A 14815-nucleotide genomic window follows, 5' to 3' on the forward strand; every position below is an offset into this window, starting at 1 on the left:
ATTACTCATGGCTAGATTCTCCACAAGTTCCAATGCAGCATTGATCTTTTTACCCAGAAAATTCCCATTTGAAGCTGTGTCTAACTAGTTTCTGATCTTTGGAAGTGCTCCTCTATACAATGTACTCAAGAGTGAAGCTTCTGAAAAGTCATGATATGGACAATGGTTGATGTAACTCCTAAACCTCTCCCAAGCTTCCCCAAAGCTTTCATTTTTCTGCTGGGTAAAGCTTGATATCTGGGTTCTCAGCTTTGCAGTCCATGAGGTAGAGAAGAACTTAGACAAGAATGCAAGTTTGCACTGCTCCCAAGTTTGGATAGATCCTCTAGTCAGATTCTTTTCCCACTGATGTGCCTTGTCTCCCAAACTGAAGGGAAACAATCTAAGCTTGAAACTGTCCTCGGAAACGCCATTTATCTTGGTCAGGTAATACACTCTATCAAATTGATCCAAATGCTCCAAGGGGTCCTCCATTGGCAGACCATGGTACTTAGAGTTCTGAACCATGTTGAAGTCTTCACCTCAAAATTATTATTCTGAACCGGTGGAGCCTGAATCCCTGCTTGGTATTGGTGTGCATTGGCTTTGTCCTTTCCACCAACAAAGACTTGTGGAGGTTCTTGTCGCCTTAGAGCTTGTGAGCCTACTGCTCATTCCTGTTAGCTTGCTGCTGGTTCTGCTGAGCTTGGCGTTCATTTCTCTGTGCCATGTTCTAATTCACATAAGCTTGCTGCTCATTCCTTTCAGCTTGAGCCACATTCACTTGAGCCTGATGCTCAGCTTGTTCTGCATGATGCTCCATATCCAACTGCTGAAGATGATATTCTCCTTCTTGGTGAGCAGCTCTGTCCCTTTCTCTTCTGCCTCTTCTATCCAGCATGTGTATGTTGTCAATAAAGGGTTCAGCTGCTTTACAACTCCTGCTTCTAGTCCTTGTTCTATGTGACATAAACCTGAAACTTCAGCACTTAAGAGTTTAATCAGTAAAACAAAAGGTAAAACAGGCTTAATCTCAAGAAAAGTATCAAAGACAAATGCTAAGACCACACTTTGGCAACAGCGCCAATTGATAACTAAGAGTTTTGGGGCTCTTAAGGAGGTTATCAATCCCCTTTATCAGTTGTAGAATAAGGGGTTATCAATCCAACAATGTGGTTTAGACACTTATCTATGAGATAGTTTCTTAATTCAAGCAATATACGCGGTTTGATTAGTAACAAGTGCTTAAACTGAAAACCAAACAAGACAATGACAAGTAATGAAAGTAAACTAAAGCAAGCAATAAAAATAAACAAGTGATGATGATATGAATATGATGAGGGAAAGGCCTTAGACAAGATAGATGGTTAGGGTGCTTTAATGCTAAACTAGAGAGCTAAATGAACAAACAATCAAGCAACACCATTTTACATAGACTCTTAAGTAAGATAATCCTCTCATGAAGGCATTAAACTCCTATGCTAATCCTCTTTCATACCAAATTTCCATTTGAGAAGCATGAATCAACAAGCATTAAGAATCATTCTAATAAGTCATTTAAGCATTAAACAATCACTCTCATGATGAAAAACACTTAAACCTCTAACAATCTTGGTTCAGGCATTTTCACAAACACCTTTTGGGTAATGAAATGCCCAAGATCTAGACCAGAGTGATGTCCAAAGATTTAGTTTTGAGACAGCTTGTTAGAGAATGGATGATGCAAGATCTAACCCCTAAACTCTCTAATCTAACATCTTAGCACCCTAATCTACTCATCTAAGACCTTAAAATGGATCTACTCACTAATCATAGTTAAGACGCTTGATCTTTTGCAAGGAGTGATGTTAAGCATGATTGGAAGCTTTTAATAAGATTGAGAAATGATTTGATGCAAAGAAATACTCTTAAAATCGATTAAGAAATGAGGGATATCTCTTAGAACCAAAGTCTTTACACTAAAGAGGAAAAGGAAAACGAAAATGGCATAAAAAATCCTTAGGGTTTTTGCCAAAATGGTATTTATAGTTTCTAAAAGGGAACCGGGTCAGCCCGGAACAAACCGGGTACTGAACCAGTCTTGCTGGGTCTTTTGTCACACCCTCGGCTTGGACAAGTCTTGTGCCGAGGTCTTTATGGCGAGGGTGTCTTGCATCTGGCCTTAAAATGCATGAACATCTCAAGAACATGCATGGATCTTGTCTTTGATCTTCACGTGAAAAGGTTGTTACGAGAGAGATGTTTGTGAGCTGAACCTTGTATGAGAAAACCTCAGTATGAGCTGTGCCAAGGTGTTTTGTTGAGGTTTGGCCAAGTTCATTCGCAAGTACCCTCGGATTAACCTTGTTCCGAGGGTCTTGAGCCGAGGTGTTTTACACTTAGTCAAATTTGGGCTCTTGAACCTCCTTCCATGCATTGCCTCGGTACAGCTTTAGGCGAGGTAAATTACCGAGGTTTGACCAAAATATTTCGTAAAAATAGCCTCGGTATAGCCATACCGAGGCTCTTTGGTCAAGGGTCTTTCTCAACGCTTAGCAGAATTTCTTGACTTTGATGATCACAGCCTAGATAATTAGTCGTTTCAGGAGAAGCTTGTGGCGATAAAATACCTCGACCTCTGGCCTCGTCCTACTTGACCCCGATGCATCCTCTTTTCACCATTCCTAAGCAAGAACAGACCTGCCCCGACATATATGCCTTGTGAAGATCAACCCGAGTCAAGCACGTGTTCTTGAACCAAAACCCATATTTCTATGCCTCAAGCTGAAGGCCTCGCCATGGGAGCCAGCAGATCACCTTGGGGCATACTTACTTTTACCCAAGAAAACCGGGTCAGTACTCAGTTTTTCCTGGGCTGAGCCGGTCTGAACCTTAGTCTATATATAGTTTTTGAGGTCAAAAACCCTATACACCTTTTATCCTCTTTTAGAACTTGCCTCTTTTGTGAAGAATCTTCTTTGAGTTTAATCAGATTTAAAGCAGTTTCTTTACAGTCTTATCATTTCTTTTCATCATTCAAAGTTTTTAATCATGATTAACAAAACACATCTTGCAAAGGATTAAGTATGTTAATTGATTAGTGAGTAGTTTCTTTAATGGAGTCCTAGATATGTAGGTTATGGTGCAAAAGTGTTAGATTAGGGTGCTTAGGACTAGATTTATGTTTTCATTTCTCTTAATAGCTGATCTTAATGCTGGGTTTTAGATGATCTCTCTAACCCAGATCTTTGGCATTTAATCCACCCAAAATGTGTTTGATGAAATGCCTGAACCAGCTATTATAGAGGTTTATGCATTAATGTCATGGGAATGTTTGTTATATGCATAAATGATAGATTAGAATTGAATTATAATGAATTCCTTTCATTGTGTCTCTAATAATGATTAGGTATGAGCAAGGTTTGGTTTAGTGTTCTATTGCTTGGGAAAGAGTAGACATGTTTTGAATTTTAAGTTGTTTGAATCATATTTCATATTGTCATTAGCACCTTAATTGATCACTAATGCACCTTAGCCAACTATCATGTCTAGAGCTCCATGTTTCCATCATATTAATATCATCATCATCTTGTCTTTGTTTGTTTTGTTTGCTTTGTTCATTAGCTTAATCTTGTTTAATTGTAATTCTGTCACTCGTTTCAAACCAATCATCTTGTTTTGTTTGGATTAAGAACTGATCACATAGTCTAGTGCACTAAACTCCACACCTTGGATTGATAACCTTTGTGCTACAACAGACAAAGGGATTGATACCCAAAGATCCTCAAAAACTCTACTTATCAAGTAAAAACACCTGCAAAAGATATTAAGTGATCCATAAAAATGGTTAAAATCCGGTGTTATGAGATTACCACTCAAAGAAACTATATGGGATCCGTGAAGACTGTCCTCTAAAGATTGGTGAATGCATAGTCCCAATTGACTTTGTGGTCATGAAGATGAAGAAGACCAAAGAGCTTCCTCTTTTACTTGGAACTTCATTTCTTAACACCACATGAGCAAGAATTGACTTTGAAACCCAAAGAGTGGTGCTCGAAAAGGTAGATAAAGAAGTTTATTACCCCGTTAAGCCTCCTTCAGCTGAATTTTGTGGAGCTATTGTTGAAGAGATTGATGATTTCAAGGACTGAGATGAAATATGTTGGAAGCATTGGTATTATAGAAGAAGCTCAACCCCTTGCAGCTGTGGAGAAGACGAAAGAAACCCAAATCAAACCTGACCTAAAGTATGAAGATAGGGATTTCTTTAGTAAAGATGAAGCTTGCTTGAACTCTTTGTCTCCTACACCAAGTGAGAAAGAGCTGGGCAACAACAAGGGCAAAGGTTCAGAATCAAAAGGAAAGAGTCCAAAATGCATCAAATCATTCAACCTTGGATCTTCTTCTCAAGCTTTAACTCTCACTCCTTGGAATTTTTATGGTGGAGCTGTGGACTACAAGGTTAAAGGCAATGGGGGACCAAGCCCATTTTCCAGAGTCAGAGAAATCCTCATACCAGAGTTCAAGGATAAGGGATCTGAGTGTGTTCAAGAGCTGATGAACAAGGACCGCAGGCTTGAATTCATGGACAAGACAAGGAGTATCAATGCTCCTCCTCTCCCTCACTAAGAAAAGAGTGTAAGAATTCAAACTTAGTGACTTAAAACAAAGTGCTCTTGGGAACACCCCATGGTTATCCTTGTACATAGGATTTTAATCTTTTTTTTTTATGTTATTATAATCTTTTTGATGTGTTTGTTGAGTGATCTCAGGTCATAGGTGGTGTTTGTGCCTTGTAATCTCAAGCAATGGTGACCAAAGTGGTGAGAAATGGAACATACGGCTAAGTACGGATCTGCCATGACTTGAGGCCACAACTTGAATCTACTCGTGGCATAGTGTTTTAGGGACCAGTTCTAATATGATCTTTGCTAGATCTTCCCTTTGATCGTCACTCTAGTGATGGATTTCATGGGGGATAAGCCTTGCAAACAAAGGTTTTGTTTCAAGGGGTGTGAAGTCGAATGGTCACACAAGAGATTGCGGTAAGGTCTCCTGATTCACCGGTGATCTTCTCTGGATATAACACACCAAAGAGAGATCGGATTACTTGAGGATATTACGCACCAACAAGTTAAGGTTTTGATATTTTATTTGAAAAATATTTATATTGAACAAAAGATGAGTCTCAACAATAAACTACAAATTATAAAGAGATTACATTTGACTAAAACATAAAGATGTCTTGGAACTAATCAAAGCAAGCTGTCTAAGCTAAATTCAAATTTGAAGACATTGTCCTCCTTTGTTGGCTTCGGCCTTAGTGGACTTACGTGAGAGTGATTTGAACCTTGCCTCATTAAATACTTATTTCCAGAAAACCCATTGGGACAAAACTGAAATGGAGAAAAAGAGTACAAAACCGGATCACAAGTCCACTAAGATTATTGAACATGGATCACAACCAATGTGTTTGGAACACACTCTTTTCCCTCTTGACTTGGTTGCTTGATGATGTTGTGATATATTCATAAATTGCATCATTTAATGTACATATTTAAGTCCAAAACATGTCTCATTTGCATTCATTTTAGGTCTTTAGGCATTGTTTTAGGACTTAGCAGATTTCATTAGGTCCAAGAGATTTTTGCATAGTTTGGGGGAATTAAACAGGTGCTTTTGGAGCCTATTTGGAGTGGAGAATGTCATTCAGATGAAGAAATAGAGTTGAAAAGATCAAAAATGGTGTAGAGGAGCAATTTTGAGTTTCGCGGCAAAATGCTGTACTGATGGTCGAAGATTCTTGGCTAAAATCCATCCTGCGCGTATATCTCTCGGCCAAAACACGTATTGGCTGTTCAAGTTTCTCGGCCAAAAATCTCGGGTGCAGATACATCTCCGAAGTCACGTTACCGGAAGGTCTTGCCGGCCGATTCAGCCTCCGAGGTCTTCAGAAAAGATCAAGATAATTGAGTCTAGATTCCACAAAAGTTGGAATCAATACATTTGGAGCATTGAGATAAAATATACGGTCACTGGAAGACAGACCTGTCTCGCATCCATTCCGGAGCAATCCAATACGTCTGAAAGATTGCCTGTCCAGGGAGCCTTGCCGTCCGATTCAGTTGTCAAGGTCTTCATAAATGCTGAATACGATTGAGCTGTGGTTTCATAAAAGTTGGAATCAGAAGATTTGGAGTCATGACCTGAGAGTTAAGCTCACCGGAAGACACACCTGTCTCGCTACAGTTTCAAGACCGATCCGATGAGTCACAAAGATTACATGGCACGATGCCTTTCCAGTCCCATTCAGTTACCGGGGTCTTCATCAAGATTCAAGATATTTGAGTTCTCTTTCCAGAACATTTGATATCTTTCAGTTTGGAGATATGTGCTGAAATATACCGTCTCCGGAGTAAACAATGGTCCAAGAACCTCTTTTTGATCGTTTCAATGTACTTTAGAGATGAGCCATCCGGGGAACCTTCCACTTCCCAAGCGCTAAAGGTTTCTGTACCAAAGTTTGAGATATTGGAGTGCTCTTTCAACTGAAGTTGAAATCCAGACATTTGGACCAGTAATCTAGGAGTTATGCTGCCTCAAACGCGGAAGTGTCCGAGAAGATGAAAAATGCTGCGACTTGGGTGTGCAACTTGGTAAACTCGCACCCATGAATGTTCATAGTCTGGGAGCAAGCTGCTACATTATAGATGTGTGTAAGGAGACTCTGAGCAGGCTAGAGACTTCTAGATTCAAATTTGGCTAAGTCCAAAAAGCTGTGCGACTTGGGTGTGCGAGTTGGACATGAAGTGGAACCATCTAGCACATGTGTTCGGAGATGAGACCGACTTGGGCGTGCGACTTGGGCAGGGAAGTGACCATCTCGCACATCAGGCACAAGACCCAACTGAGCCGGGTCAGTACCCATTTTGTCCTGGGCTGACCCGGCCCAAAACCCTTGCTATATATAGTTTTTTGGGAAAAACCCTAAAACATCTTTCATTCCATCTTTAGTTTCTTTTCCTCTTTTATTAAAAAGGAGTTTGTTAAGAGATATCTGAAGGATTTAATCAATCTAAAGTTGTTTCTTATCATGACATCTTCTTATCTTTGCTCTTAATCATGTTTAACATCATCTCTGACAAAAGATTAGGTGTGTTAAGCATGATTAGTGAGTAGTCTTCTTTTAAGCTTCTAGGTGTGTATATTATGGTGCTTTGATGTTTGATTTATGATATTTAGGTTCTAGATTCTCATTTCCTTTACTTAGTTAGCTGCTCTTAATGCTAGATCTCTCATTATAAGCTTGATCTAGAACTTAGGCCTTTCTCCACCCACAAGGTGTTTGATGAAATGCCTGAATGAGCTAACTTAAGGGTTTATGTTAATTGAACCACATGGGAATGTTTGTTTGATGCATAAATGACATATTAGAACTGTCTCTTAATGCTTATTTATTCATATTTCACAAATGGGAATTTGGTTTGAAAGTGGATTAGTATAGAGATTAATGCCTTCATGAGAGGATTAATCTAGTTTAGAGTTCTAAGTTCATTGGATTTGAGATCATGTGATTGCTTGTTATATATTTCTGTATAAGATTCAGTCTATCTTAGCTCTTATTTTGATGCACAAAGAGGCTGTCTGGTGATTTTAGACTTGGAACCTTATGCTTGTTGATTGCTTAATCACTAGTGGGAATTAGTCTTGGTTAAGTAATTTGCAAAGGGATTTTTGTCATGGGAATGAATTAATCTGCTTTGGAAGTCTAGACTAAAGAATTGCAAGTGTTGCATTGTTTTCTTAGCATCATCAATTAAGCATTGAAAGCACACTGATCAATGATCACATCTAGAGGTATAGCTTTCTCTTTATTTTGAATTTGAGTATTTTCTTGTTTGTCTTGCTTGTTTAGTTCTCAATTATTACTCGCTTCTTGTTTGTTTTATGTTTTTTAGATCACTTTGTTACCAAAACCTGTTTAATTAGACTTGGATTAAGATAGTTCCATGTAGTCTTGGTGTCTAGAATCTCTCCATTTGGATTGACCCTCCAGTGCTACAACAGAAGAGCTTAATTTACCTTAGTAGGCTAAAAACCTACTATCATGTTGTTAACAGCCTCCTTGAGTCGCCTAGACTTTGCTCTGGTCATTGGGCCATTAGAAACAAGCAATGATTCTTCTTTCTCAGGTAAAAGCTTCTCAGCTACAAGCTCTCCGTCTTTGGTTCCAAGCTCCATATCTCCATAGCTGTCCATGATCATATCATCCCCCTCCTCTTGAAAAGGATTTTTCCTCAAATCTGGATCGTCTTCAAAATATGGAACTAAGTCAGAAATATTGAAACTTGAGCTTACATTATACTTACCTTGCAGGTCAAACTGATAAGCATTGTCACTGATTCTCCTTATTACTTTGAAAGGTCAGTCAATCCTTTGCATGAGTTTAGATTTCGTTTCAGCTGGAAATCTTTCTTTCCATAGGTGAATCCATGCTTGTCACCTTCGTTAAAAACAATTTTTTGTCTACTCATGTTTGCTTGCTGAGCATACTGCTTAGTCTGTTCCTTTATACTCTCCTTCGCCTTCTGGTGTATCTATTTAACAATCTCAGCCCTTTCCCTTACATCCAAACTTATTCTTTCACTCAAAGGTAACAGAGTTAGATCCAATGGAGATAAGGGCTTAAAGACATCGAAAATTTGAAATAGTGAGAATTTAGAAGCAGAATGCATGGAATGATAATATGCAAACTCAACATGAGGCAAATATTTTTCCCGAGACTTAAGATTCTTCTTGATTAATGTAGCAAAAGTGTAGAAAAAGTTCTACTGACTTACTTTCGTTTGTCCATCAGTTTACGGGTGGCAAGTTGTTGAAAATCATATCTTGGTACCTAATTTAGACCACAATGTCCTCCAAAAGAAACTAAGGAACTTTGTATCTCTATCAGATACAATATTCCTAGGCAGGAGATGCATCATCGGTTTTATTGCTAGCTAAGAAATCAGCCATCTTAGAGAATCTACCGACAACTACAAAGATAGAATCCTTACCTGTTTTAGTTCTAGGTAAACCGAGAACAAAGTCCATAGATATATCAATCCAAGGATGATCAGGAATAGGTAAAGGTGTATACAAACCGTGTGGCTGGACTTTAGACTTGGCATGTTTGCAAGTGGCACACCTTTGGCATATTTTTTCCAATGTGGCCAGTAAAAATTGATCTTGCATCACTTTCATTGTCTTAGCAACACCAAAATTCCACATTAGTCCACCGCCATGTGCTTCCCTGACTAACAGATCTCGAATATAACAGTTAGGCATACACAGCTGGTTGCCATAAAAGAGATACCCATCTTGATTGAGGTAGTGATTGATAACACCGTATTTTGACCACTCTTATGGATCGTTTTGAAATACTTTTTCTATGTTTTTAATTGCTTTCAATTACTTTTATTACGTTTTTCTAGTATTTGTAGTTCCAAGACTCTTTTCAGGTAACTTAGGGAAAAGCTTAACAAAATGGATAGAAAACCAGATTTCAGCTCAGAGTCAAACCGTCAGAAGTTCACCCCCGATTGAAGGCCTTCTCACCGTCTGATCCAGCTCAAATTTGGAGATCTTAAAGATGGAAGTATCAGCTTTCCAGCACACATTACAGATTGGCAATCCAACGGTTCAATCAAAAGATACGATAAGAGCAAGATGTCCCGTAAACCAGCCGGCAAGCGTTTCCACCCGCGGCCAACAGAGCATTCCCCGCGGTCAGAAGCACCGCGACCGCGGCCAGCCACCCATTTCCCGTGGTCAAACTCATCCCGACCGTGGCCAGCTAACTCCGAGCCCGAAGGCCCATTTCTGAAGCCCAAAATGATTCCCTCATTTGGAGAAACCCTAAATGACGCATAGAGATGTCTTGAGCACTATAAATACATGTCTTAGGAACCCTAATTCGTATCATGCCCTCATATGCTCTTATTGTTTTAGAATACTTTTTAAGTTTTAGGTTTTAGGGAGAGAAAGGTTTGTCTCTTGAACCCTTGTTCTTTCTTTTTCAATTTCGGTTTCTATTCTACTTTTTAATACTATGTTTTTGATTTCGTTCATCATGTCTGAGTAGTTTTATTGTTGGGACTAAGGGATTTTCGATGGGGATTTATATGTTCGGTGAGGATTCCATGAGCTTTTGAGCCGAATCTTAGAACTTTTTCTTCTGAATTCGTTTTTACTGCATGAGAGTAGCGTCATGAACTACAATCTGATCCAGATGCTTGGTGACACGAAAGTGTTCATCCGGTGTCAGATCTAGTTTGGGAGAGCAAAACAAACATAGGAGTGGAAACCTACCTATAGGCAATTTGTGAATGCTGACGAGTCTTAAACATAATGCATCTCTTTTTATCCAGGGCCAGAGTGGAAACCTACTGGTCAGGGTTGCGAGAGATAGTTGTCTATGATCACGACAGTGGCGTATTCATACGTCCGTGACTCCAGTTCAAAAAGTTTATGCTAAGATCTTATCAAATTTACTCTCTAGCAATGTTTTGAATCGTTCGTACCCCTAAGAAAACTTCCCTGAACCCCAGCGCCTCTTTTCTTATAGATTCACACCGTTTTATTTCAAGCTTTAGTTTACTATTTTCATTCCCTTTCAATCGATTTTCATTTAAGCAATTAGGTTAGCCGTTTTTCTCATTTTTACTCGTTTTCGCTAAGTTTAGCTATTAGGTTATTTTAATTCCCGTATTTTCTCTTTAAGATTCGTTTTTACATTTTAAACACACCACCAAAACCCCCACAAAACCGTTTGGTTCTAGACTTCGTTACTTTATATTTCTTTCGAAGGCTTTTGCAGGAAAGATCCTCTTTCTCTGTGGATTTGATCCCTAAGTACTACAATCGATCAGCTGTGCACTTGCGGCTATTGATTTCATTTAGGGTGAAACTTGACAACCCTCAACACGACACACAGCACATCAAGTTTTTGGCGCCATTGCCGGAGAAGGCACACATTTTCTTTTCCGCAAAACCCCAAGAAAGGTTGGTAAATCGACTCTATAACCCCTTTTTCTGCATATTTCCATTTTTCAGTTATTTTGTTTCCATTTCAGAAGATATGGATCCTATAAATCGAAATCCACACTATGAGGAAGGTTTCTACAACACTCCTCAAGCCACCAGACGCAGAGAAGAACACCAAGACCAAGATCTTAGCAACATGGATCGATACAGCCAGCCAAATCATCCATACCACTGGCGCAGAGAGTCTGTTCGACGCCGGGAAGATCTTTATGGTCCACCTCCGACCTACTTCGAACCACACGCCTATAATCCTCCACCGCAGAACCCTAATCAGCAAGAGGACAACTTGAGAATCAGCAGACGTTTGGGACGCCTCGAAGGAATGATAAACCAGTTCCATGATCAGCAGATTCTCACCGAAAACACCCTGCTAAAGAGAATTGATTCAATCTCCGAAGAGTTCAACAGAAATTTCGAAGATCTGGCCAATCATGTTCGAGTTCTGGAAGAACAAACCCACAAGGATGCACAAACATTAGCTGGGATGATCCACCAAGTCGCAACAGAGCAGACAAGACAAGGGTATGACATCATACAGAATTCAAGTGATATTGTCGAATCAAAGCAGGAGATTAAAGAAGTCAGAGAATCCGTCTCCTGGTATAGAGAGAAGACAGACGAAGAGTTGCAAGAGATCGAGCACAGGCTGAACAAACTCGAGCTCAAAGCACGTGAGATTGATGCAAGAATGGAGCAGATGCCCAACATTGAGCAAATTGAGAGATTGATGCAAGAATGGAGCAGATGCCCAACATTGAGCAAATTGAGAGATTTTCTAAGAGATCTCCCAAAGATCCTGATGACGATGCACAACAACGCCCTGGTATGAGTTCATATGATGCTGGTCTACCCAATAAAGAAGCTGGAGAAGTTCGTGTCAAGTACAAGAAGGAAGAAACGGACTATGAGCAAGTTATATCCGGAGCCGCGGGTCCGAGCATCCTGACCGCGGCCAAGGCTCCTTTTCCTGCGGTCACGACGCCTCTAACTGCGGGAGTTGGTCGTCCAGATCCACCTCCGGGATTTGAGAGAAAAATAATACATCTTCTATCCCAACTTCAACCTCTAGCACCTAAAAAAGCAACTCAGGGAGAAGAAAACCAAGTTTCAGATGAAGAAACAGATTGGCAGGAATCGTTACCTTGTATGATGGCAAGGGAATGTGTTGAAGATTCAGCGGACTCTTCAATCCAAGAAGACCCGATATGCAGCAAGATAAAGATGCCATACATCGATTCAATCATTGAATACGACGCTGCAGCTTTCTTTTTTGAATTCTATTCTGCAATAGAAACACCAGCCAACACCTACAGAGAAAGGCAAGTTCGAATTCTCCATAAGGTCAAGACTACAGGTCAGTTTCTTATCTCTTGTTCTATTAGAGGAGAAATGTTTAAAAATGTGTTTTGTGATTCTGGAGCTTGTCTTAACATGATGTCCAAGGCAATTGCTTTGAGACTTGATATTAAACACCTGCGCAGGACTAGAGCAAAGATTAGTCTAGCTGATGATTCCAATGCAACACCTCAAGGAATAGCTCATGAAATTCCTTTGAGGATAGGAGATTGCATAGTGCCTGTCGACTTCTACATTGTCGAGACGAGAGATGCAACATATCCAGTGATTCTCGGATGGACTTTTCTAGCAACTTCCGGAGCTATAATGGACTGGCCAAACCGGAGGATTTCATTTGCTAATATCGACAAAGATGTCTTCATAGAAGCTGTTCCATACAACAACAAAGCAGGAAAACGTTCTGCAACAGAAGAGCTTGAAGAAGAGCTTTGGAGTGACGAAGAACCTGCTAAGCAAAGCAAGGAAATGTCGAAAAAGACTTGTCTCAGGAAAAGTTCTTCTTCATTGGAATAAGTCACGTCCAACACCAAAAGTCGAGCTAAACGACTTAAAAAACATAAGCGCTTAATGGGAGGCAACCCATTTAGGTATTGTTGTCTTTAGGACTTTTCTTTCTTTTTCTATTGATCTTTTTCTTTTTCTTAGTTTCAGGTGTTTCTTATAAAACCAAAAAAAAATAAAAAAAACCCGAAAAGACCAAAAAGAAGGATGGTCCCTGACTGCTTGGCCCAGCAGGAACCAAGGAGAAGCAGGAAGAGGCCGCAAGATAAGCCCCCGCGGTCGCAGGTGTTATGACCGCGGGAAACACCCCTTTGACCGCGGTCGCGTCTTTCTGACCGCGGCCGAGCACTGGTTTGCCGCGGTCGCGTGGCTCCTGACCGCGGCAAATGGTCGTTGAGATCAAACCCGACCCCAAGCCACCCACTTCACCTCATTCCACCTCACCAATCCCCACTCCACCTCATTCATCACTTTCCACCACATATCACCTTCCCAAACCTCTTCGAATAAGTCCGGTTCATCTCCAATTCGATTATCTATGCATTTTTCTCATCCAATCTCGACCTTTTTCACACTGAGGACAGTGTGATATAAGTCTGGGGGAGGATTTCATCCCTTTCTAACCACTTTTCTTTCATGAGTCTTGCATTATCTACACTTTTTGCATTTTCCTTAAAGTTTTCCAAAATTGGTTTTCAAAACAAAATACGTTTTAAAGGGAATGGTGAACATGAATCAATGATAGTTGACTGTGTGCTTTTAGGCTGTTCCTAGTGACATGCTCATTCATGATTTAGGACTAGACTAGGCGGTAGCTAAGCACATTTGAAACGAAGTACCCCAGAGGAATTTGAATGATTTCGATTTAGATGAAGGAATACACTAGCTCTGTTTTATTTGGACTTAATTTGGACTTAACTTTCTCAATGAAGCATTAGACCAGGGAAACGAATCATACATTCAGGACACCTTTATCCTTTTATCACTCTCAGTTGATCCTGAATGGCTAGTTCATCTTTAGCTAGTTCCCCACCTTAACCAATCCTCTTTCAAACCACATGCACTCTTGTTTTCTACTGTCTTATATGCAGATAAGTGCAAAAACGTTGGAGAAAAAGAGGAACGACGCAGTTTTCAGTCACCAAGGACAAAGACCTGCGATTTGCCGGAAAAGTTCCCGGAAGGATTCAACACAAGAGGAAGCTCAGTTTGCCTTAGAAGAATCTCAAATTTTGGTACAATTTTGTCCTCTAGTCTCTCTCTTTAAAAGGCATTTCCTTTTAAAAAAAAAAGATAATAAAATAATAATAATAATAATAAAATAATAAAAAAAATCCGAAAATTAGAAAAGAAAGGAAATAAAAGCCTTAGAGAGTCTAGAGACGTCGAGTTTTAAGTCCCAAGGCAACTGGAGTCTGATTTTATGGAGTTTTGGAGATCATTTTCTGATTCCCGGAAAGAATCTAAATCTGGGGGAATAGCTGTTCACAACAAAGGAGGAAGGATTATGCAACAACATTTGGCAAGAAGAAGTGACTGAAAATTTGCGGTCATCAACAGGTCTTATCTCTCTTGCGGTTTTGCATATTATCTTGCATCCTCCAGAATCATCAGGTAACCCGAAACACTTTAACTCCACCACTTAAACAGCCCTTTTAATGCCAAACGCCGTCTACCCTGGATGATGTCATTAATGAGAACTCACTATTGAACTTAATGAATGTAGAAGGCTAGTTGACTGGAATCAAGATTTAGATTGTTTAAGTTTTGCATGACGGAAAAAGTGGACTAGTATCTTTTGTGCATTGCTGAGAATTTTCTAGACTAAGTTATGGATTGATGCACGATCTTTGGTCCTAGTTTAGGAGTTCATATCTCTGAGATTTGTGCATTCCCTATTTTTGTTTTCACTTAA

The 14815-nt window shown here is 39.8% G+C and overlaps 1 non-coding gene across 1 annotated transcript; it reads left to right on the forward strand.

Annotated features, from left to right (window-relative positions):
• The first annotated feature begins 145 nt into the window (after nucleotides 1–145).
• On the forward strand, nucleotides 146–252 carry LOC112085598. The gene has a single exon (XR_002898899.1). It is a non-coding gene; the product is annotated as a small nucleolar RNA R71 (small nucleolar RNA).
• Nucleotides 253–14815: the final 14563 nt, after the last annotated feature.

The sequence above is a fragment of the Eutrema salsugineum genome, unplaced genomic scaffold, assembly GCF_000478725.1.
Source record: "Eutrema salsugineum unplaced genomic scaffold, Eutsalg1_0 scaffold_3, whole genome shotgun sequence".
Classification (NCBI taxonomy): Eukaryota; Viridiplantae; Streptophyta; class Magnoliopsida; order Brassicales; family Brassicaceae; genus Eutrema; species Eutrema salsugineum.